Source organism: Taeniopygia guttata, chromosome 25 (assembly GCF_048771995.1).
Source record: "Taeniopygia guttata chromosome 25, bTaeGut7.mat, whole genome shotgun sequence".
Taxonomy (NCBI): Eukaryota; Metazoa; Chordata; class Aves; order Passeriformes; family Estrildidae; genus Taeniopygia; species Taeniopygia guttata.
This window is the reverse complement of record NC_133050.1, coordinates 2,428,475-2,451,238: the sequence shown is the minus strand read 5'-3', so window position 1 is coordinate 2,451,238 and position 22,764 is coordinate 2,428,475. Positions and strand designations below refer to the sequence as shown.

General features: G+C 51.8%; 1 long non-coding RNA gene and 1 pseudogene across 1 annotated transcript; one reads left to right on the top strand and one right to left on the bottom strand.

The window, feature by feature from the left end:
* The first annotated feature begins 2,664 nt into the window (after positions 1–2,664).
* On the top strand, positions 2,665–5,314 carry LOC140680606 (uncharacterized). Its single transcript, XR_012051963.1, has 4 exons — positions 2,665–2,786; positions 3,970–4,114; positions 4,544–4,607; positions 5,236–5,314. It is a non-coding gene; the product is annotated as an uncharacterized lncRNA (long non-coding RNA).
* Positions 5,315–21,484: 16,170 nt separating this feature from the next.
* LOC140680546 (olfactory receptor 14J1-like) lies at positions 21,485–22,405 on the bottom strand (annotated as a pseudogene).
* Positions 22,406–22,764: the final 359 nt, after the last annotated feature.

Below are 22,764 nucleotides of genomic sequence, written 5' to 3'. Positions count from 1 at the left end.
AAATCATAAAAACAATCTGGAATTCAAGCAATACTTTCTTTTTTCCTGGGCAATGATGAGGCATACAGTTGCTTTGAAAGTGCATGTTTGCTCTATTCTTTGTTCCATCCTGCCTTCTCAGTTGCTTTGAGCTGGCAGTAAGACCCAAAGAAGCTGCCTGTGACATCACTTTCCTTTGGCTGGTACAAACACTCGTACATGGTCACATCTAGCAGGAACTGGCTTGGTTAGAATTAATCTGGGGAAATAAAAGTTTAATTTTGACATGGAGCAGTTTTCAATCATACAAAAAATATACTCCTTTTTAACTCTTGGAGAAGAAGAGGGGAAGAAATACTGGAGGTACTTCCTTTCTCTATGTCCTGTAGGGTGCCTTCCCTCTGTGTGCCTGCCTTCTCTTGCTCCAGAGCACATCTTGTTGTGATGTTTGTAGCCTGTATGGTGGCAAAGAAGCTGGTAGCAATTGTAAATAACTTGCTACTTCTAAGCATGATTATAAACGGCTGTGTATTAAAGCATCTTATTTGATTGGTTGTTAGTGTCACACAGATGTGTGACACTGCTGGGATCTGTTCCCTCTGCTGAGATTCAGCACATGGCCTCTTGTCATGTTTCCTTTTCACACTGCACTGTGAAATACAGAATGTTGACTGTGGTCTGTTCCATACCATTCAGACACCCATAGTGCAGAGTTTGTGGAGAAATTGCGTGTCCAGTATGAGCTGGTGCAGGGCAAATGTCAGGAAAAAGTTCAGACCTGCAAGGTGAGTGTCCCAGTTTTGGGTGTGGTAGCCGTGGTACAGTGTGCCATTACAGTAAAATGTGTTTGAGGATCCACCAAACACTGAGATAACAAGTGAAATTAGTTTTTAACCTCTGTCTTAGTCAGTTCAAAAAGTAACCATCCATTTAGTTTCACAGTAGTGTTTGGCATTTGTACTTGAAATGTGTAAAAGCTGTAACAAATGCCAGTAATGAAGGGGGTTCTGTCCTGTGTTTATGTGGAGAATGTAAGGACCTTCAGCCTTTGTGCTAAATCTATCTTGGCAAATCTGTCTTGCTCTCTGTCTCAGTTTCTCCTTCTGTATCCAGTTGAATTGTAGTGTTTAGTAAACAAATGTGGGATATAGGAGGCTGAGTCTTTCTCTGTCCATCACAAGAGAAGAAACACTAAGTTTAGTCATGCTTTCTGAAAGTCATGCATGTCAATAATTTGCTATTCTTTTCATTTAGATGACCCTGTTGGATAAGAACATTTGCACAGTAGAAGATGTTGAAATTGTACATTCCAACATGCTTCAGATGACTGAGAAACTAAAACACAGGTTTGAAGAAGAACTGGAGCACATGGATGTATGTGAATTACATTTGCTTTTATCTTCTTGGCATTAGTCTGTTATTTCTGTGCTCCTATCTGCAATGCCTTCTACATTGTAGGCTATTGATGTCACATTAGAAAGAGCTCCATAGTGTGACTAAACACTACAAAGAAACAAGGTTTGGTGTGGAAGAGTTTCACATGAAAGAGTTCATAATTACTGTGTTTATTGTTTGTAATATATTGCATTTTTATTATCATTTATATCTGAAATACATATGCTAGGTATGAATGACGTATGGCCCAGTCTGTCTGAAGGCAGAGGAATAGATTTAAATGATCTCCCAAATGTTGTGATTCTATACATAAAAATGACCACGCAGTTGTTCCTAAAGAGATAAATTGTAGAATATGATTCAGTGCTTTGCCATGTCAGAATAAACAGAAGTTTTGATACTCTCAGCTTGTAGAATAAAAATCCACATTCTTACCCAGTTTACTTGGATTTTGTTTTAGTCACCATATAGAAGACACAATATTGAACACCATTTGTATAGTTCCATGCAGCCTTTTCCCATGTTACATATCCTCTTATTCATTCCTTTCACCTTCCAGCAGTTTAAAAATGAGTTGTTCACTGGAATGTTTTTCTTTAGAGCGATTTTAAGGAGATGGCTAAATGGCATGAGCAGCATTGTCGAGGCTTGTACAGCTGTGTTCAGGAGGCCATGGGTCTGTGGGATGTCCATCTACTCAAACTGTCACAGCAGGAAGATGTACTTGAGGAAAAACTAGATAAATACAGGTTGGAACAGGATGACATAATACAGGTATAAACATAAAAACAATGATGTGGCATAATGTAAAGAAAAGTCTTCTTAATACAAAGAACCCTCTGGAATTCAAAACAGCTGCTAGAAATATCTGACTTTTATATTGGAATTTCTACTTTTAAGTTTCATTCCGTCAAGTGCATTTTTGCTAAATGCTTGATTCACACTGAATGGACAGTCCTGTCTTATTCTTGATATGGCAAAAGTGATAAAGATCACTGCTGCTTTCTGTACAAAGTGGCTGTAAGTTGCTATTATGAGATCTTGTGCAGGTATGGAGTCCGGTTGGATGCCAAATTCTCATAGCTACAACAGCCAGCTTGGGGTGGCTGTGTCAGAGCTGTTCATTATCAAGGAAGATCTTCACAGGTGATAAGTTTTGCTAAGGTCTTGGTGTGGAATATACATTCATAATCAAATTACTTGAATCCTAAATAGTTATGGAGATTTTAGTATATACTAAACTGTTTTTTAGCTTTATATACTAAACTTTTTATTAGCTTTTTAATGTGGCCTTATGTGATGAAAGATGATCTGGATACAATTTTGGAAAAAATGAAAATGGCAAGCTGTGAAGAAGAGCTGAAGGAATATTTGGAGAATGCCCTTTCTTCTCTAGATCAAATTAGAGCTAGGTATGAATTTTGTATAAAAGTAAAGCATATTTTAACATTGGTTGTACTACTTAGGCCTTGTTTATGCTGTTGTGTGAAGGTATGGAAAAAAGAGTGTTTCACTTGATGTAAGAATATAAAATAATGCACATATTGAACAAGGTTAAGGCAAATAATACCCACAGTTTAGGAATGGGATGAAGAAAGACTGCTATAATTCAAAAACCATACCACATCAGTATTCCTGTGCATACCATCACATCCATGCCTTATTCAGAAGGTAAAAGTAGTTCAGATTCTTGAATCACAGGAATCAAAAGTTGGTCTGCACCATCACGTCTGCACTCACAGACTTGATCTCATTCAAAGTTGCAGGGACTAAGATCTTTAAGTAGCCAAAGTATTTAATTTTGGTAAGCTCTCTGTTATCCTTCTCATGATTAGGCATTTGCAACCTTAAAAACCCTATAAAAATTGGTACAATACTGCTCTTTTTGCTAAACATTTTAGCAGCAGGTGTGAAACCCGAGAGGAAGCAGCTCTGTTCTCACACCCAGGGGTCTTTTCTGCCTGTTAGATCAGAGGCACATTAGAAGAGCAATATGGACATGAGGGGCAGTCTTACACGCCTTATAGTGGGATTGTGGTGGTTTGATACTCTTAATAATCATTCATACAATTTTTAAAAAGCCGGAGGCAACAGACCAAGTGAAAATACAATGTAACCTATCTGAATACATACCTAAATTCCCCATAGTTATCTTTGTTTAGAAGACAAAGCAAATGTAAATGAAGACAAGTGTAAACACTGATTTTTCTTGAATCTAGACTCAGCTTGAACCATTAGTTTTTATTTTCAAGTAAAATGAAAATAAACCAGAAAGGCTCAGTCACAGCTGAGCACAGTGTAGAACTACCAAGAAAGACAGTAATTTGACCTCTCTTACGTAAGCAGAGTTTGAACAGTTCCCCATCCAAAAGGAAGGATGTAAAAGGCTTTATTGGAAATATTTCTTAACTTTTGTGCATTTATTTATTTGTAATGAACTAATCTCTAACAAGCCAGGATGTGATTGTATTCAGTATAAACAGATCAATGACAATGTTTAGCCTAAAGGTTTTATGAGATTTATCAAAAAAATTAGATTTAAGGGCACTGTAGTCACACTTAATTTTATTTCTAATATTTTAATCTCTTAAACAGTGATCTTCAATTTGACAGGAATGAGACATTCAAGCAGATTGTAATGAATGAAGTAATGGCTTATCCAAAAGCTATTTTGTGGGAGTTGATTTCTTATAGTATATCCATCAGCCAGCATTTTAATGTGAAGGAAATCTTCAAACAGGTAAAAAGAAAATTTCTTCTGGTTTAAAACCCTACTGGTGTATTACTTTTTCACTTTAGAGAAAATTTACATTACCTTTGAAATTCAGATTACATAAAGTACCGTTTCAGCCATTGAATAAAGTGCTTTTGGTAGAGAGAGCAGAGGGAAACCAAAACATTTCTCAGTCCCGCACTTTTAACTCTGTCCTTGTTACAAACAGAATTTTAGCAAATTCACTTGGCTTTTGAACAGAAAACTACAAGGTAACAGATTTTCAGCAATTGATTTGAGTGTTACAGGTTCTTTAGATAGCGAGTGATCTTTTCAAGACTAGCCTATCTTACTGAAATAGATATATATGAGAAGGGATATGGATTTTTTAGAAGAAAGCAAATCTATATTTTAAAATGCTGTGGTGGGTGTTTTTTGTTGTTGTTTTGCTTTTAGAACTTGCAAGACACAATAGACTCCACAGTTCAAGATCAAAGTAATACCTCAACAGTCCAAACAGGTATTTCTGCTTGGTTGTTTTTCAATCTGTATTTCTTTGGATTGTAACCAGAAGAACTCTGCTTTAACTGTAAATAAGTAGTCGAGGCTTCAGAAGGTGAACATATGGTGGAGCAGCAAGCTGAGAGCATCGTGCAAAGAGAGGAAAATCAGAGTATCCTGAGTTGGAAGGGACCAATAGGGATTGTGAAAGTCCAACTCTTGGCCCTGCCCAGACACCCCAACAATCTCACCCTGTGTATCCCTGAGAGCATTGTCCAAACTCTCCTGGAACTCTGGCAGCTTTGGGGCTGTGCCCATTCCCTGGGGAGCCTGGGCAGTACCTGGCCACCCTCTGAGGAAAGAACCTTTTCCTAATCTCCAGACTAATCCTCCCCTGGCACAGCTCCAGCCATTCCCTGAGTCCTGTCCCTGTCACAGAGATCAGAGCTGCCCCTTCACTGCCCCTGAGAGGAGCTGCAGCCGCAGTGAGGTGTGACCTCAGTCTCCTACAGCAGAACCAAATGCCTTCAGCCACTTCTTGTATGGTTTCCCCTCCTGACCCTTCACTGTCTCTGTGTCCCTCCTTTGGACATTTCTCTAATAGCTTTAGGTCTTCCTGACATTGTGGCAATCAAAATTACCCCCAGGGCTCGAGGCAAGGACATCCCAGCCCAGAGCAGAGCAGGACGATCACCTCTGTCAGCTGGTGCCAGAAAATGGGGACAGTTGTCAATAATCAGCTGGAGAAAAAAAGCTAACAGAGAAACAGGTGATCTTGGCACGGGAAATTGAAGAAACAGAGGAAAAAGAAGATGAGGAGAGTATGCCTCATAAAAGTGAAGAAAATGAGCATGCAGAACAGGGACTAAGCATTACACAGGTAAGTGAGCAAGAGAATAAATTTGAAGGTGAAGGCAGTCTTGTCCAAATTAAGGAGAAATAGGAAAAGTCTTTTTGCTGAGAATGAGTAGAAAGTAATTTTTTTCTTAGTTTGCTTACAAAGCACACAGATCCTTTTATGGGAAAATGGAGTGTATAAAACAGTTCACAACCATTCTTTTCAATCTTTTACCCTTAAAGAAACCCTTTGCATAATTTTTTTTTTCATCTGTCTTTCATCACAGTGTTCTCAGCCTGTGGTTTTAAGGTAAGTATTTGTACCTAAGTATTAATTTTTCAGTTTCCATTAATTTGTTGCCATAACAAAAACCTTTTAAAACATTTTCAACTCTGCCTGTGTCTTGCTGCCATATAAATATATAAAAATATAAATGTATAAAAATATAAATATTGCCAGCACTGTGTAAATGTCCAAATTGAGAATGAGAACATTATTCTAAACGTCCAAATTGAGAATGAGAACATTATTCTAAATATCCTCAGGATTCCTACACTAGCTGGTGCACTGTTGATTCTATGCTGGTACCATCGCATCCCATCGCATCCCATCGCATCCCATCGCATCCCATCGCATCCCATCGCATCCCATCGCATCCCATCGCATCCCATCGCATCCCATCGCATCCCATCGCATCCCATCGCATCCCATCGCATCCCATCGCATCCCATCCCATCGCATCCCATCGCATCCCATCGCATCCCATCGCATCCCATCGCATCGCATCCCATCGCATCCCATCCCATCCCATCGCATCCCATCGCATCCCATCCCATCGCATCCCATCCCATCCCATCCCATCGCATCCCATCCCATCGCATCCCATCCCATCCCATCCCATCCCATCCCATCCCATCGCATCCCATCCCATCGCATCCCATCCCATCGCATCCCATCGCATCCCATCGCATCCCATCGCATCCCATCGCATCCCATCGCATCCCATCGCATCCCATCGCATCCCATCGCATCCCATCGCATCCCATCGCATCCCATCGCATCCCATCGCATCCCATCGCATCCCATCGCATCCCATCGCATCCCATCCCATCGCATCCCATCCCATCCCATCCCATCCCATCCCATCCCATCGCATCCCATCCCATCGCATCCCATCCCATCGCATCCCATCCCATCCCATCGCATCCCATCCCATCCCATCCCATCCCATCCCATCCCATCCCATCCCATCCCATCCCATCCCATCCCATCCCATCCCATCCCATCCCATCCCATCCCATCCCATCCCATCCCATCCCATCCCATCCCATCCCATCCCATCCCATCCCATCCCATCCCATCCCCTGGGGCCATGCCCATGGACAGGATGGAATAGGGGCCGGGCAGACACCCCACAGCCGTGCTCCATGCCCTGGGGCGGCGCGGGGCTGTCCCTGCCTGGGCAGCGCAGGGCTGGGCTGTGTTCTCCGGCCTCTCCCGCAGCCCCTCAGCTCGGGCTGCGCTCGCTCTTTGCCAGGTGCAGCCGTGCAGCGCACACGAGAGCAGGAACGCACCCGTGGCCGCTTCCGCAGAACAGCGCAGGTACCTGCAGCCATCCCCACCTGGGCTGGGCCTGCTGGCACTGCTCAGCCCAGCACTGTGCTCGGAGCACTCCATGCAACATCCCGGGCTTCTTGCCCTTCTGCTACAGATGGTTTGCAAATTCATGAAGAGGATTCGGGAGGAAGAGAACAGCGTCATGGGCACTGTGGTCAGAGCCCAAGACCAAGTGCTGCCCTGCTGGATATGCTTGTGGAGGAGGGTCCTTCCAGCCCAAAGCAAGTGAGCAGCCTGTGGCCAGGGTTGGATCCTCCCAGCAATTACTTGGCCTCCCAAGCCACGCCTGCTGCTCCCTGGAAGCCTTTGAGGCCATGGCAGTGTGGTGGCAAGGGAAGCACTTCTCTGGGGCAGCTGGGCACATTCCTTCCTCTGGCAGCTTTCCAAGTCTCCCCTGCCTTCTCCAGCTGCCTGCCATGGTGAGGTACATCCTTGTGGCCAATGAGTTTCCTGAGTTCAATCTGTACAGGCCCCTTCTGGATCTGACAGAGGCACAGCCCTCTGATGTGGTGATGGCTCTCCTGCGTGTGGCCCCAGTGTGTGACAGGTATGGGGCCCACGTGTCCACAAGGCTCAGCAGCCCTTCACCCTGTACAGCCTGTCCCAGGTGTCTGACAAACAGAGAATTCCAGGGCCCTCTGGCTGCTCCCTTTGCCAGCCCTGGCCCCTGCCAGCCCCCCAGCGTGCTGCCATGCTTCCCCCCTGCCCCTCAGGGGCCAGTCCCCACAGGGCTGGGCTGCCTGCGTGCTGCCAGTGAGGGGCAGTGGGCAGAGGCAGGGCTGGCAGAGCAGCTCAGCTCCCCGCTGCTGCCCAGGCCACGCTGCTGTGTCCCAGACTCCTCTGAGACAAAGATCTGACCCCACAGAGCTGCTTTGGCCATGTGGAAGAGCATCATGTGCTCGCCCAGGACTGCAGAGCCGGCCATGCTCGTACTCCTCGATGTGCTGGGGAGCTGGCCAGAGCACAGCACGTGCACCTCCGATGGGGACCACACGGCTGTCCTTGCCCTGGCTGTGAGTTTCTGTCTTTGCTGGCCCCAAGGCCACCCCTCCAGCAGCTCTCCATCCTCCCTCCCCCACGGCGTCTCCCTGCCTCAGGCGCTGGGCTGAAACCTGGCCTTGGGACAGCTTCAGGGCCACCAGGCCCGGTGCTCCCCCTGCGCCTCTCCGGGCCTCTCCCTCCCGTGCTCGGGCCCTGCCACACGGACACCTCGGCACTGAGCGCTGTCTCGAGGGGCTCTGTCCTTTGCAGGCAACTGTGGTGATGTGGAAGATCCTCCAGCTGCCCTGTGTCCCACAGATGGTGACCGTGTATTTCCCCCGCCTGTTTGTCCATCTGCTCTTCCAAGAGCTCTTCAGCACTCTGGATATGCCAGAGGAGGTCGATACCTTCTGGAAGGGATGTCAGCAGCAATATGGCCTTGCCACCAGCCCCAACAGGTGCTCCATCCCAGTCCTCCTGTCCTTGCCACATCCCTGGGCAGGAGCCAGTGCTCCCAGCATGACCTGGGCTTTGCTCTGCACACAGGTTTGCAGTGCAGACCCTGAAGTCCCTGCTCTGCCAAATGCAGCACGAGGATGTGGTGGTGGCAATGGAACGCAAGTGTGGCTGGGACACGCTGCTGTGTGCTGACACCCACCACTGTGCTGTGGGTCTGCTGGCCAGGTGAGACCCCCTTCACACTGCTGCCCCTGACATTTGTGCTCTGTGCCTGGGGTGCCCCACACAGTCCCTGTGGTCATGGGCCAGAGGGCCTTGTCACCGAGGGACAGCCAAGCAGACTGAAAAAGGCTGGGAGAGGAGGGTGTCCCCAAGGAGCCGCCTCCCAAATAGCCCAGGGGCCCTTGCAGGATGCTGGGGAAAGACCAGACCTCTGTGAGTCAGTCCTGGGAGAGGTTTGTCCCCCTGGCCCACAGCCTTGGTTACTTTGTCTCCTGCCAGGGAGATGTCCTGTGTCTCCATCCCCTTGTGCTCTCGGATCGCTCGCTACCTGCTCCGGCTGCTCAGCACACAGGAGCCACGCTGGGAGCTGCCCTCCCTGGCGTTCCTTGTGGAGCTGAGCCTGAAGGCCAGCGCTGCCTCGCTCAGCTGCCTCCCGGCTCTCTGCCCTCTCTTGGCCGCAGTGCCTGAGACGGTGCCCGCGCCCTGTGCTGCTGCCTGGGCCCGGCCCTGTGCGGTTCTGGGCTCCTGCTGGCTGGTCCCCTGTCACTGCCCTGTGCCTTTCAGGTCCTCGAGTGCCTGGAATTGAGTGAACGCGGTGCTGACAGAGTCCTGCAAATCTTGTCAAGGCACCTGAGGAGCGAGTGCAAGGAGAGGCGTCACCTGGCGCTCAGGGCCCTTCTCGAGCTCATCAAGGATCCCTTGATGGTGAGAAGGGGGCAGGGCAGAGGCTGCGCTCAGGAATGCAGTCGCTTGGGCTTGGCTGGGCTTTGGGCGCTGGGCCAGCTGCTCCCAGCTCTCCTGCCTCCCGCTTCAGCTGCCCAAGTGCTTTGGAACAGCCCTTTGGCCTCTAGGCCCTGCAGCAGCTGGATGGCATTTCACAAACTTGTGTTCCTCACAGAGAGAAAAAATGTGGAGCCTGACTGAAAGTCTTGTGGAGCTCCTGTGGGATGCAGATGGAGAGATAGTTAGCATGACAGCCATGCTCCTCAGCTGTATCTTCTTGGACAAGGACATGCTCATACCCAGCCCCATCACACTGCAGCTGGTTGAGGCGCTCCTGCCACTCCTTGACCACGTAAGGCTCACTGCCCCCAGCCATGGCCACTGGCTGCTGCCCAGACACTTTGTGCCCTGTGGATTTGCAGGCCTGCACCAAGCTGAGCCCTGTGCAGCCAATGCTGGGGTCTCTTTTTCTTCCCTTCATACAGGACAATAGCCAAGTGCAGCCGCTCTCCATACTGCTCTTCTGAACATTGATGACTTTTCCACAGGAAAAAGAAAAAGAGGCTCTGAAGACACACACGCGCCAGAGCCTGCTGCCACTCTCCTTCCACTGCCATGATGAGAACCACCGAGTGGCAGAGGTGAGGACTCGGCAGCTGCTGCTGTTCCCCTGGCAGGGGCTGGGCTGCCTCCTGCCCTGGCGCCTTGCAGGCTGCAGCCTCCTCCAGGCCCTGGCACAGGGACGGGTCCTGCGCCCTGGGCTCTGGGGCCATCTCTGCGTCTCTGCTGCTCTCCAGGCTTCTCAGGAAACGCTGCTTTGTGCGGCCGAGTTCCTGAAGAGGAGGGATCTTGAAAAGCTGGTGAAGAACCAGAAGCTGTGGAAGTTCACCGAGTGCCTGGTAAGGAGGGCCGGGAAGCCGCAGCCCCAGCCTGGAGAAGCCCCCTGAGCGCGGTGCTCGGTGTGCGGGCTGGCAGCTGTGCCCCTGCCGCTGCTGCAGCCCGAGGCCGCGCGGGCTCTGCTCCAGGCTCCTGCGGCCCGAGCCGGGTGCCCATGGAGCCCCGGCCCGGCGGGGCTGCGGGGCCAACCCTTCCCTCCTGCCGCTCTCTGCAGCTGGCAGAGGACAGCAGCAGCGTGGCCGAGCACCTGCGCCGGGCCCTGCCCTACCTGCAGAGCCCACAGGAGCCCCTGCGAGAGGCGCCGTCAGGTTCATGGGTGAACCACGAGCCGGGCCAGGAGGGCGTGTGGGCACAGGGCTGGCAGCGCCGCTGGCAGGGAGCTGTGCCGCTGGGCCTGACAGGCTCTGTGTTCCCAGGAACGGCCGGGAGGAGCTTGAGGGGACAGCAGGAAAAGCTCCAGCTGATCCTCAATGGTGAGACAGGGCAGCGGGCTGCCAGCGGGGGCTGCCGGGGCGAGCTGCAAGCCCTGCCCCGGCTGCGGAGAGCTCTGCTCTCCTAGGTAGAGCACACAGAGATTTCAGGGACACGTGGGGGATGCGTGGCCAGCAGCTTCGGGCTGATCCCCTTGGTCCCTGATCCCTCCCGGCCATGGCAAGAGCCGGCTGGGATGGCCCTGGCAGGGGGGGCTCCCCTCGGCTCCCCACAGAGTCGGGATCTGACCGTGGCTCTGTTCCTCTCTCTTGCAGCCCTTGAATGCCTGACAGAGGATGTCAGTAGTGCCATGTCAGAGCTGCCACTTCAAACATTGCATGTCCTCCGGGCAATACAGAGTGGGCGATACTCCATCTTCCAGAAGGTGCAAGATCATACAGCCCTCTGTGATGTCCCACTGTTATCTCTGTGATGTAACACAGCTCTCTGTGATGTCACACGGACATCTCTGTGATGTCACACAACTCTCTGTGATGTCACACCACTCTCTGTGATGTCACACAGGATCTGTGATGTTACACAGAACTCTGTGATGTCACACAGCCCCTGGTCTCTCACTGTGGTAGTTTATCTGTCTTCCAGCCTTTGAAGCCATGAGCAAAGATGACAGCCCATCCTCCACTAACCTGGAAATTCAGGCAGTTTTTGGACAAAGATGTGCAGAACTAAGGTCATCTGCTGGATTCAGAGAACCAGGGCCCCAAGCAGAGTACCAGGAGACAGTGAAGAGAGCAGCAGGACTCAATGTCACTGGAGCTCCGGGCACACCTGATGCTGGCCACAGCTGTGCCTGCTGCAAGCCCCCATAGCTGCTGCCTTCCCCCTCCCTGTTGACAGCTCCCTCCCTCCAGCCCTCAAACGCTGCCCATCTCCTTTTTTTGGCCCCCATCTCATCCCTTCCCCTTCCCTTCCATTAATAAACAGTTTGGTTTCTCCCCCTTACCTGCATCTCTGTGGAGCTGAAGCGGCCCAAATCCCGGGCCCTGGGACACACAGGCCCCTGCTGCTGTTCTCTTCCACGCCGTGTTCTGTGCACACACACAGAGGAACGAGGGCAGATCAGGCTGGAGAGGTGCCTGTGCTGAAGGTGCAGTTCCACAACCCTGTGGAGTTGCAGATCTTGCTGAGCAGCCTGGAGCCCCTGGAATTTGGAAGAGCCAAGCTGAGTATGCTCTGAAGGCAGCTGTGAGGGATTCCATGGCAAGCTTCCACAGAGGGCAAAGGAGCTTGGAATGCTGGAAGTTTTCAGGAATAGCTTCCAGAAAGCTCAGCAGTGCTTCATCCCTGCACAGGATCAGGGAGAGGGCAGAACCAGCGACCATCCAGGCTTAGCAGGGAGCTTTGGGTGTGCCTGAGGGCAAAGGAAGCAGCAGCGCGGTGCCCGAGACTGGGACGCGCGACCCTGCCAGTGCCCGGAGCGCTGTCAGGCAGTGCCGGGATCCCGGCTGTGGTTCTGGTCCCCAGAACCCAGGAATGGCAGCCCCAGCCTCAGAGGCAGTCAGAAAGGCAACCAAGTGAGAGCAGAGGGAGGGCACCCTTCCGGTTTCTCCTGGGCATGGCCACAAAACAGCCCCTGCTGCTTCTTCCTCCGCCTGTGTTTGGGCTGTGCTGGTGGCAGAGGCAGCCAGGCTGTGCTCTGCCTTCCAGAGCCTGTTGGGAGCGGGCATGAAAAGCGCTGTGTGCACAGCGGAGAGGCCTGGAAGGTGCTGGCAAGAGCGTCCTGCGGGAGCAGGGCTCTGGGCTCTGGCTGGGAACAGCCTGGTCTTGGTGCCGTGGGCGCAGGCAGGAGTTGAGGCAGGTGAAGAGGCACTGAGCAGCTTGTGTTTGTAGAGGGCCTGGGGCTGCACGTCTGAGCCTCCACCTGAAAGGCACTTGGGGGAATAGGAGCTAGAGCTGGAGTGCCTGTCCTGAAAGGACGTGAAGTCCTTCAGCCTTGCCAGCGTTTCCTAAGGGTGTGTTGGTGTTGAGCAGAAAAGCTGCACATTTGGGGAAATGCCTTTGGAGGACAGGGGCTTGCTTCTCAAGGAAAGTGCTTCCCAGGGAGCTCCCAGTGAGGCAGGTGCAAGTGTCCCCCTTTGGCTCTCTGTGCTCCTTTCAGTCCTTGAGGCCCACTGCACTTGGCAGAGGGGCAGGGGAAGGGAGAAGGCTGTGAAGAGCAGGTTTGGCATCCACCTGGACCTTCAGGGACCAACCCAAGCACCTGCAGCAGCGTGTGTTACCCCCCCTTTGGACAGAGGGGTGAGCAGAACCATCTCTGTCCATCTGTGATCCCCAAAGCTCTCAGTGGGAGCTGTGAATTAAAAGGCCTTTACAGACCCACTTTTCACATCTTCCCTGTGTGCTGTGTTTCAGCTCTTGGCAAGATGCATTTGCCTCCTGCTTGCTGGGAGCTGCTGTGGCCCAGGGCCAGGACAGAGCTGGGCTGGGTGGGCCAGGCAGCGTGGTGGAGAGTCTTGGCTGATCTTGGTGTGTGCCTGGCCTCAGAAAAGGCTTGGAAGGTTTGCCTCCCAAATGTCCTGCTCACTGGCTCTCCCTGTGCATCTTGGAGAGAACAAGGGAGGCATTTCTGGCAGGCCAGACGCCCTCTTGGGACTTCCCCTCTCTTAGATCTTCCCCCTCTTGGAATCCCTGCTCTCCTAGAGCACCCTCTCTTCCCTTTGTCTCTCCTCTCCCCCATCACCTCAGGCCCTGCCACGTGCTTCGTCTGGCAGCTCCAGGCAGGACCTTTCACCATCCCTAATAAACCTTATATTCTAAGAGCAACCAACAGAGATCTCTTGTTTGAATCCATCCAAACCGTCCTGGAGGCTCCTGCGTCCTTACAAAATAATTTTCCCTTTTAACCCAATAACTGATCCCTTGAAGCCTGCAATGCAGAATTTTCTGTCCAATCACAAAATATCACCCAAACCCATGAAGAAGGAGGTAAGAAGAAGGTAAATAAGAAGAACCTGTCTCCACCCTAAAACCTACATATGCTTCATATTTATTACTATGTTCTAGTAATAAAAAACTAACCAACTACGCACCCGTATCCCCAGTGCTATTAAACAATTTTGGAAGTCTTCTCCACAGCCTCAGGTCAAACGCAGTGCTCTCTTGCAAATCTGTGCCTTTCAGCACAGCAAGTTTAAAATTCTCAGCATCCAGGGTTCCAACACTTACGGAATCATGGACACTCTTGTGACACTAAAGGCCTCACTGAACCATTGTGACACCACAAGGCCTCACTGAACCGAGGGGCCATTGTGACACTATGGAGTGTTGGCAGGCCAAGGGCAGTTGTCACACTGTGTGGCACCATGGAACCAAGGAGCTACAGGGCCCCATGGAACTAAGGATTCATGGAACAGTGTGGGACCCCACGGAACCAAAGGTCCATTGTGACATTGTGGGGCCTATTGGAATACTGGAGGCCATTCTGACACTTTGAGGCCTCGTTGAATCAAGGGGATCTGCAGGGCCCCATGGAAACAAGGAGACCCTTCTGACACTGTGAGTGCCCATGAAACCAAGGGTCCATTGTGATCCTGTGGCACCAAGGAGACCCCTGTGACCCTGCAAGGCCTCATGGAAGCAAGGGACCATTGTGACACTATGGAGCCCCATGGAAACAAGAGGCCAGTGTGACACATCTGGGCCTCATGGAACCAAGGATCCAATATGACACCACCTTTGTGACTCTGCAGGGCCCCATGGAAAAAAGGGGCCGGTGTGACCCTGCAGGGCCCCATGGATAAAAGGGAAGAGGAAGCAGGTCTGGTTGGCTTGGCCTGACTGGTCCAACAGCCCTTGGCATGTTGAGGGTTTCTTCTCATGTACCCCTGATACAGAGCCCTGGGGCTCTGGGCTTTCCTTCAATGGAAAAGAACTGCCCTTCTCAACCAAGCATCCGTGGCCAAAATGGGATTCCCCCTCCAAAATTCCCAATATCCAGGGATTGTCCCTAAATAAAAGCTGCCATTACCAACAAGTCTGTTTGACCTTGTCTTCCTGAGAGCTGGCTCTCACCTGCCTTCAAACACTGAGGCTCTGTGCTTTCATTCCTGTGGAAAAGAACCATCCCTCCTGCACAGGCAACCATGGCCAAAATTGGTACTTTTCCTCCAAAATTCCCTATATGCAAGGGTTTCTCCCAGACAAAAGCTGTCAGGACAGACTGCTCTGGCTGGCCTTGGCCTCTGGTGGTCTCCCTGTTCTGCCCTGCAACACTGGGGCTCTGCCCTTTCCTTCCTATGAAAAAAAATTGTCTTTCTTCTTCATCCTTCATCCATCTCCTTCTTTCAGCCAGGTGTCCATGGCCAAAATTGGGATTCCACCTCCAGGAGTCCTATAGTCAAAGATTGCTCCTACACAAAAGCTGCCATGACAGACAGGTCTGGCTGGCCTTGGCCTCCTTAGGGGGGGCTCTCACCTGCCTTCCAAACACAGGGGATCCATGCTTCCCTTCCTATGGAAAAGAACTGGCCTTCTCCTCCAGGCACAAATGGCTGAAATTGGATTCAACATTCACAATTCCAAATATCCAAGGGTTGGTCACAGACAAACCTGCCAGGTCAGACAGGTCTGGCTGGCCTTGGCCTCTGGTGACTGCAGAGTTCATCAGACCCTGAAACACAGGGGCTCTGTGGTTTCCTTTCTGTAGAGACCATTGTGACACTGTGGGGCCTTGTGGAACCCAAGGGCCATTGTCACCCTGCGGGGCCTCATGGAAGGAAGGGGCCACACTTCAGAAGCAAGCAGAACATTGGGACACGGCAGAGTGCCATGAAACCAAGGGAACATGGAACAGGTCTGGCTGGCTTGGCCTCCCAGGGGCCACCTGACAGGTCCAGCTGATCTTGGAACATCGAGGGCTGCCTTTCATCAGCCCCTGGAGAACTGGAGCTCTGTGCTTTCCTTCCTATGGAAAAGAACCATCCATGTTTCCAGGTGTCCACAGCCAAAATTTATACTCCCCCTGAAAAATTCCCTATATGTAAGGGTAATCCCACCCAAAATCTGCCAGGACAGACAGCTCTGGCTGGCCTTGGCCTCTGGTGGTCACCTATCTTCTCAAGGAAGCCCTGAGGAAAGTATTTGAGTGGGTTTGGCAGTTGGAACATCAATGAGTGTCTTGTCATTTGAAAAACTCGAATGCCCTTCTGATCATATTTTTTTCCCTCATTCTGCATCAAGCATGAAATATAATTTTCAGCTAAAAAATATTATTCTTATCACTCCCCCAGTGTTATCTGACACAAAACACCTCGTCTACATATGGATCCATGTCACCTGTATAAGTAAACCCAAGAAAGAGTCCACCACGAATTTTTTGTCTCTGCTCCCATCTGTCACATCTCCTCTGGAGCTGGAGGTGCAGCCCCAGCACTTGGGAGGGCTCAGGGGGTCACAAGCTCAGCTCTCACACAGAGAACTTGTGGACCTTGGATGATCTTCCTGCCCCTGCCCGCTCAGCCAGGCTGAGATGCACACTGATGGTTTCTGTGCCAGGCTCTCCCAGCCCAGCCCAGCTCCCTGCAAGCTCTGCCAGCTGCCCTGAGCTCTGGGCAGCACCAAGGGCCTCTCCCCAGCCCAGCCCAGCCGGTTCTGGCCCCACAGCTCTGCTCAGGCCCGGCTGCTCTGGGAATGGAGCAGCTGAGGAATGGAGTCACACCCAGGGGTGTCCCCAGGGCTCAGCACTGGGGCCAGGTCAGTCAAATCTCTTTATTGCTGATCTGGACGAGGCCATCGAGGGCACCCTCAGTCAGTTCCAGGTGAGCCCAGGCTGGGTGGGAGTGTGGCTGTGCTGGAGGGCAGGAAGCTCTGCAGAGGGATCTGGACAGGCTGGAGCCATGGGCCCAGGACAATGGGATGAGGTTCACCAAGGCCAAGGGCCGGGTCCTGCCCTGGGCTCACAGCCACCCCAAATCCCTGGCCGTGCCCTGGCCCTGATCCCCACAGCCTGTCCTGTTTCCTTCATCCCTGCATTGCCAGGGACTTTCTGGGACAAGGGAGCTCTGCTCTGGGGATGGAGGGAGCTCCAAGTGCCACCACTGGAGTGGGAACCACAACTCATCGGGTTTGTGTCCTTTGGGGGTCAGGAACTGGTGAGACTCAGAGGCACAGAAAGTTTCTCTTCATGGCCAGCAGACCACAGTTGAACAGGACACAATTTAATAACAATTGCACTCATCCTTGAGCTATGTGCAACATCCTAGCAATGTCTGATGAGTCCATCATTCACAGGTGATTTCCATACTAAAACTGATTTTAGACAGACGTGGTTCTGTTTGATAGATATAAACCGAATTAAGTTTTTGTATCAGGATGCTCATCCTGGAGTGGGGGAAAAACAGATCAAACAATTCTCGATTTGCAAAGCTGTCAGTGGTTGATGGAGAAGGGAGTTCAGGCTGCTTTTGGTGTTGAGGAAATGCTAAAAGCAGCCTGGCTCATTTAATCTCCTCCTGGCCTGGCTGATCTCCCCTCTTTCCCCTTCCACCCATTGGCTTCTGTCTCCCACCAGGCCCCCCGGTGAAGAGCCTGGCTCTGTGTTCTCCATCCCCTCATCGCTGGCACTGCCAGGCTGGATTGAGGAGCCCCTCAGCCTTCCCTGCTCCGGGCTGGACAAGCCCAGCTCCCTCAGCCTCTGCTCACAGCCCAAGGGCTCCAGCCCCACCTTGGAGGCCTTTCCCTAACCCTGCTCCAGCTGCCAGACATCTTTCCTGCCGTGGGGAACCCAACCCAGGCCACAGGGACCTGGATAATCCACGTCCTTGATGTCCTGGTCACACAGCCCTGGCCCCTTGTCCCCATGTCAGGCTCTGCGGTGGATCCTGTGGAACATCCTTTGGTGGAGGCTTTGGCTCCAGGGGGACCGGGGGGATACCGGGGGACAGGGACCCTGCTGGGCATGGACAGCATTGGACTTGTTGGGAGAAACTGTGAGGGGGAGCTGGGGCAGAGTGACCAACCCAGTGACCTCACAGAGCCCTCCTGGGATGTCACACAGCCCCTCTGCAATGTCACAGCCAGATCTCTAATGTCACACAGATGGTCTCTGATGTCACTCTGTGATGTCATAGTCTTCTGTTATGTCACAGCCAGCTCTGTGATGTCACAGAGACAGTCTTTGATGCCGTAGCTGCTCGATGACCTCACATAACCCACTCTGTGATGTCATAGCCCACTCTGTGACCTCATGTTACCAGATGATAAATTGTCTCCCCCAGCTGAGCTGACACCTGGAGCTTGTTCTCCAAAACCCCAGGCCCATGGAAACCACACAGTGCCCATTGTGGGAGAAGGGGAACTGGAAGTTCACCAGCCTCAGTGTCCTGCCAGCTCAGCCAGGCCCACGGGAACATTGGGGTCCACGACCACCAGGGACCACCAGAGAGACCCCCAGGACAGAAGAACACATGGGTAAGGGGGAGGGGAAATATATTAATGATTCTGGGGAAATGATTATCAGATGTGTGTTTAGTCCAGGACAATCAATGAATACATGTGCAAAATACAGAATATGAACAGAAACTTTCCTGCACTCAGCATGCTCGGCTTTGGGAGGAGCGATCCCCTGTGCATCCGGCTGAATAAAGAATGCTGCTTCTTAATGCTGCACTGGTGTTAAGGAGTTTTCTGTTTTACTGAATTTTTGGTAACACTGCACTCCCAAGGAAAGCTCTGTCTCCTGCTGCTCACAAACAGAGAAGGGCTGGTGGCAGATGTGGGGGTCGGAGGCTGCCTGGGGCACAGGGACCATGAAATAATCAAGTTTTCAATGATCTGTGAAAGAAGGAGGGGCAGCAACAAAACTTCCACACTGGAATTAGGAAGGGCAGCCTGTGGCCTATTTAGGATGTAGATATGGGGAGTACCAAATCAGGTACTGATTTTTTAAAGGGGAACAGCCCTGAAAAGCAAAGGGGTCCAGGGAGGACGGACACATGCACATTTCCAGAAAGTAATCTTAAGGAGGAAGGAGCAGCCTGTCCCAGTGTGGGAAAAAATGAGCTGGTGAGGAAAATGACTGCCCTGACTGCCCATGGAGCTTTTGTGGGAATTCAGGGGAAAGAAGAGGGTGCATTAAGTTTGGACAGAAGGTCAGGGAACTTAGCAAGTGTTTTAGGATGTTGTTACGTCATGCAGAAAAAAAAAGGAAAGAGGTGAAATGTCAATAAGAGATTATTCTGGCCACTTCTGTGAAAAATAATAAAAAAATGTGTCTATGAATAAATTCATAGCAAAACGTGGGATAAGGAGAACCTCTACACTTTATTTGATGCAGTGGAAAACATAGTAACTAAACATAAAGAAAAGCCAAACTTCTTAACAGCTTGTTTGTATCAATTTTCAATATATGGACAGGTTGTCCTCAGGACAAGTTTTCTCCTGAGCTGGCAGATGGGCACAGGGAGCAGAACAGCCCCCTGTAATCCAGGAGGAAGCAGCTGGTGACCTGCTGAGCCACTCAGATGCTCACAGGTGTATGGGATGGGATGGGATCCATCCTAGGGGGAGGAGGGAGCTGATGGATGAGCTCCCCAAGCTGCTCCCCATCATTTACCATCAGTCCTGGCTCACCAGGGAGGTCCCAGAGCACTGGAGGTGCCAGTGTGAGCCCATCCCCAAGAAGGGCTGGAAGGAGGATCTGGGGAACTCCAGGCCTGTCAGCCTGACCTCGGTGCCCAGCAAGGTTATGGAACAGATCACCTTGAGTGCCACCACAGGGCACCCACAGGATGGCCGAGGGGTCAGAGCCAGCCAGCGTGGATTTAGGAGGAGCAGGTCCTGCCTGAGCACCCTGATCTCCTTTTATAACCAGGTGACCCACCTGTGGATGTGGGAAAGGCTGTGGATGTGTCCATCTGGACTTCAGCAAAGCCTTGGACACTGTCTGTGACAGCATTCCCTGGAAAAGCTGCAGCCCACGGCTTGGGCAGGTTCCCTCCTGGCTGGGAGATGGAAGAGCTGGCTGGAGGCTGGGCCCAGAGAGGGGTGGGGATGGTGCTGCACCCAGCTGGTGTCCAGTCCCTGGTGCTGTCCCCAGGGATCTGTGTTGGGCCCAGCCCTGTTTAACATCTTCACTGATGATCTGGGGGAGGGGATCAAGCCCACCATCCCCAAATTTGCAGGTGACACCGAGCTGGGTGTGAGTGTGGATCTGCTGGAGGGCAGGACAAGGAGACACAGCACCAGGGGAGGTTTAGGCTGGACAAGAGGAAGAAGTTCTTCACAGAAAGGGTGAGTGGGCATTGGAATGGGCAGGCCAGGGGGGAGGTGGCAGAGTCACTGTCCCTCTCCAGTGGCATTCAGTGGCATTTCTGGGTGACAAGGCGGTATTAGGGCATTGGTTGGACTTGATGATCCCAAAGGTCTTTTCCAGCCTATTTGATTCTGTCATTCTGTGATGATTGGGATGCTCTGGAGCCATTGTGACCCTGCAGGTCCTGGTGGAACTAAGAGGACCATGGTGACACTGTGCAGGCCCATAGAACCAGGGCTCCATTGTGGTGCTCTGGGGCCCAATGGAACTAGGGAGTCCCCGTGACACTGGGTCCTGGTGGAACCACAGAGGCCATGGTGACACTGCGGGGCCTCATGGAACCGAGGGGACATTGTGACACTGCAGGACCTTGTGTAACCAAGGGGCCACTGTGACACTCTGGGGCCTCCAGGAATCTGGAAGGCCCTTGTGACACTGTGTGGCCTCGTGGAAACAAGGAGTCCATTGTGACACTGAGGGGACTTGTGGAAGCACAGAGAGCATTGTGACAGTGTGGGACCTCATGTGACCATGGGGCCTTTGTGACACCCTGGGGCCCCATGGAACCGAGGGGCCACTGTGAAACTGCGGCACCAACGAGAACATTGTGACACTGTGAAGCCCCACGGAACAAAGGAGTCCATTGTCACATTTTGGGGCCCCGTGGAACCAAGGAGACCAGTGTGACAGTGCAGGGCCTGGTGTAACCAAAGGGACTTTGTGACACTGAAGGGACACATGGAACCAAGGACATCTTTGCAGATGACACCAAGCTGGGTGTGACTGTTGATCTGCTGGAGGGTAGGAGGGCTCTGCACAGGGCCCTGGACAGGCTGGATCCAGGGCCCAAACCCAACAAGGTGAGGTTTAACAAGTCCAAGTGCCGGGTCCTGCACTTTGGCCACAACAACCCCTGCAGTACTACAGGCTGGGGACAGAGTGGCTGGACAGCAGCCAGGCAGAAAGGGACCTGCAGGGACTGATGGACAGCAGGCTGGACATGAGCCACCAGTGTGCCCAGGTGGCCAAGAAGGCCAATGGCTCCTGGCCTGGATCAGGAATGGTGTGGCCAGCAGGAGCAGAGCTGCTGTGCCAGCACTGATCTGCCCCAGCTCTGCACACAGACATTGCTGCTGCAGCTCCAGAGAAGGCAACAAAAGGGCATCTCTGCAGAAAACTTCACTGGGAGTTCCTTTAGTTCCTTTAAAGGCACCAAGAGCACAGCCCCTCCTTGACACAGTCTGTGGGCACAGGGAAGGTGGAGAGAATCAAAAAGAGAAATGGCACAAACCATGTGATTTCATTGTGGACAAGATTAACATAGTAAAACAAAGAAAAAGAGCCTCCAAACAGAAACCAAATAGAAGTATCAAAGATGACTTTTATTACATGTGATTTAGATAAATTGTTCAGCAGGTTAATGTTCCTGAAAGCATCCAGTCATCAGTGTCCACACTGCAGCCTTGAGCTCCTGGTTCCTCAGGCTGTAGATGAGGGGGTTCAGGGCTGGAGGCACCACCGAGTACAGAACTGACAGGGCCAGATCCAGGGATGGGGAGGAGATGGAGGAGGGCTTCAGGTGAGCAAACATGACAGTGCTTAAGAAAAGGGAGACCACGGCCAGGTGAGGGAGGCAGGTGGAAAAGGCTTTGTGCCGTCCCTGGTCAGAGGGGATCCTCAGCACAGCCCTGAAGATCTGCACATAGGAGAAAACAATGAACACAAAACATCTGAGTCCTAAACAGGCACTAACAGCAATGAGCCCAAGTTCTCTGAGGTAGGATTTGGATCAAGAGAGCTTGAGGATCTGGGGGATTTCACAGAAGAACTGTCCCAGGCACAGGGGCAGGGAAAATGTTTTGGCCGGGTGCAGCAGGGAATAGAGAAAGGCACTGGCCCAGGCAGCTGCTGCCATGTGGGCACAAGCTCTGCTGCCCAGGAGGGTCCCGTAGTGCAGGGCTTTGCACAGGGACATGTAGTGGTCATCGCACATGATGGTCAGGAGGGAATACTCTGCTCCCATGAAGAAGATAAGCAGAAATACCAGAGCAGAACGTACTGTGTAGGAGATGTCCCTGGTGTCCCAGAGGTAATTGTGCAGGGCTGTGGGGACAGTGGTGCAGATGGAGCCCAGGTCGCTGAGGGCCAGGTGGAGCAGGAAGAAGAACATGGGCGTGTGCAGGTGGTGGCCGCAGGCTACGGCGCTGATGATGAGGCCGTTGCCCAGGAGGGCAGCCAGGGAGATGCCCAGGAAGAGGCAGAAGTGCAGGAGCTGCAGCTGCCGCGTGTCTGCCAGTGCCAGCAGGAGGAAGTGGCTGATGGAGCTGCTGTTGGACATTTGCTGTGGCTGCACATGGGCACCTGGTCATGGAGAAAGGACAGGGACAAGTCAGGAGAGGCTGTTTGGAGCCAAACCTGGGCCATTCCCTGCAGCCTGTCCTGCTGGGACTCAGCCACCCTTGTTCCTGCTCTGGGAAAACCTTCACCCAGGTCCCTGCCTGAGCTCCAGTTGTGCTGGCTGAGTGTGCCAGGAGCAGCCAAGCCTGTTTAAGGGGGCTCTCAGGGAGCTATCCCTGCCCCACTGCCCGGGGCTTGTGGCCCTGTGGCAGAGGGACAAGGCTGGATATTCAGGATTTGTCAGGGGAATAATTCCTATTGCAGGAAGGCTTGGTACTATCTGCACTCACACTTCTAAGG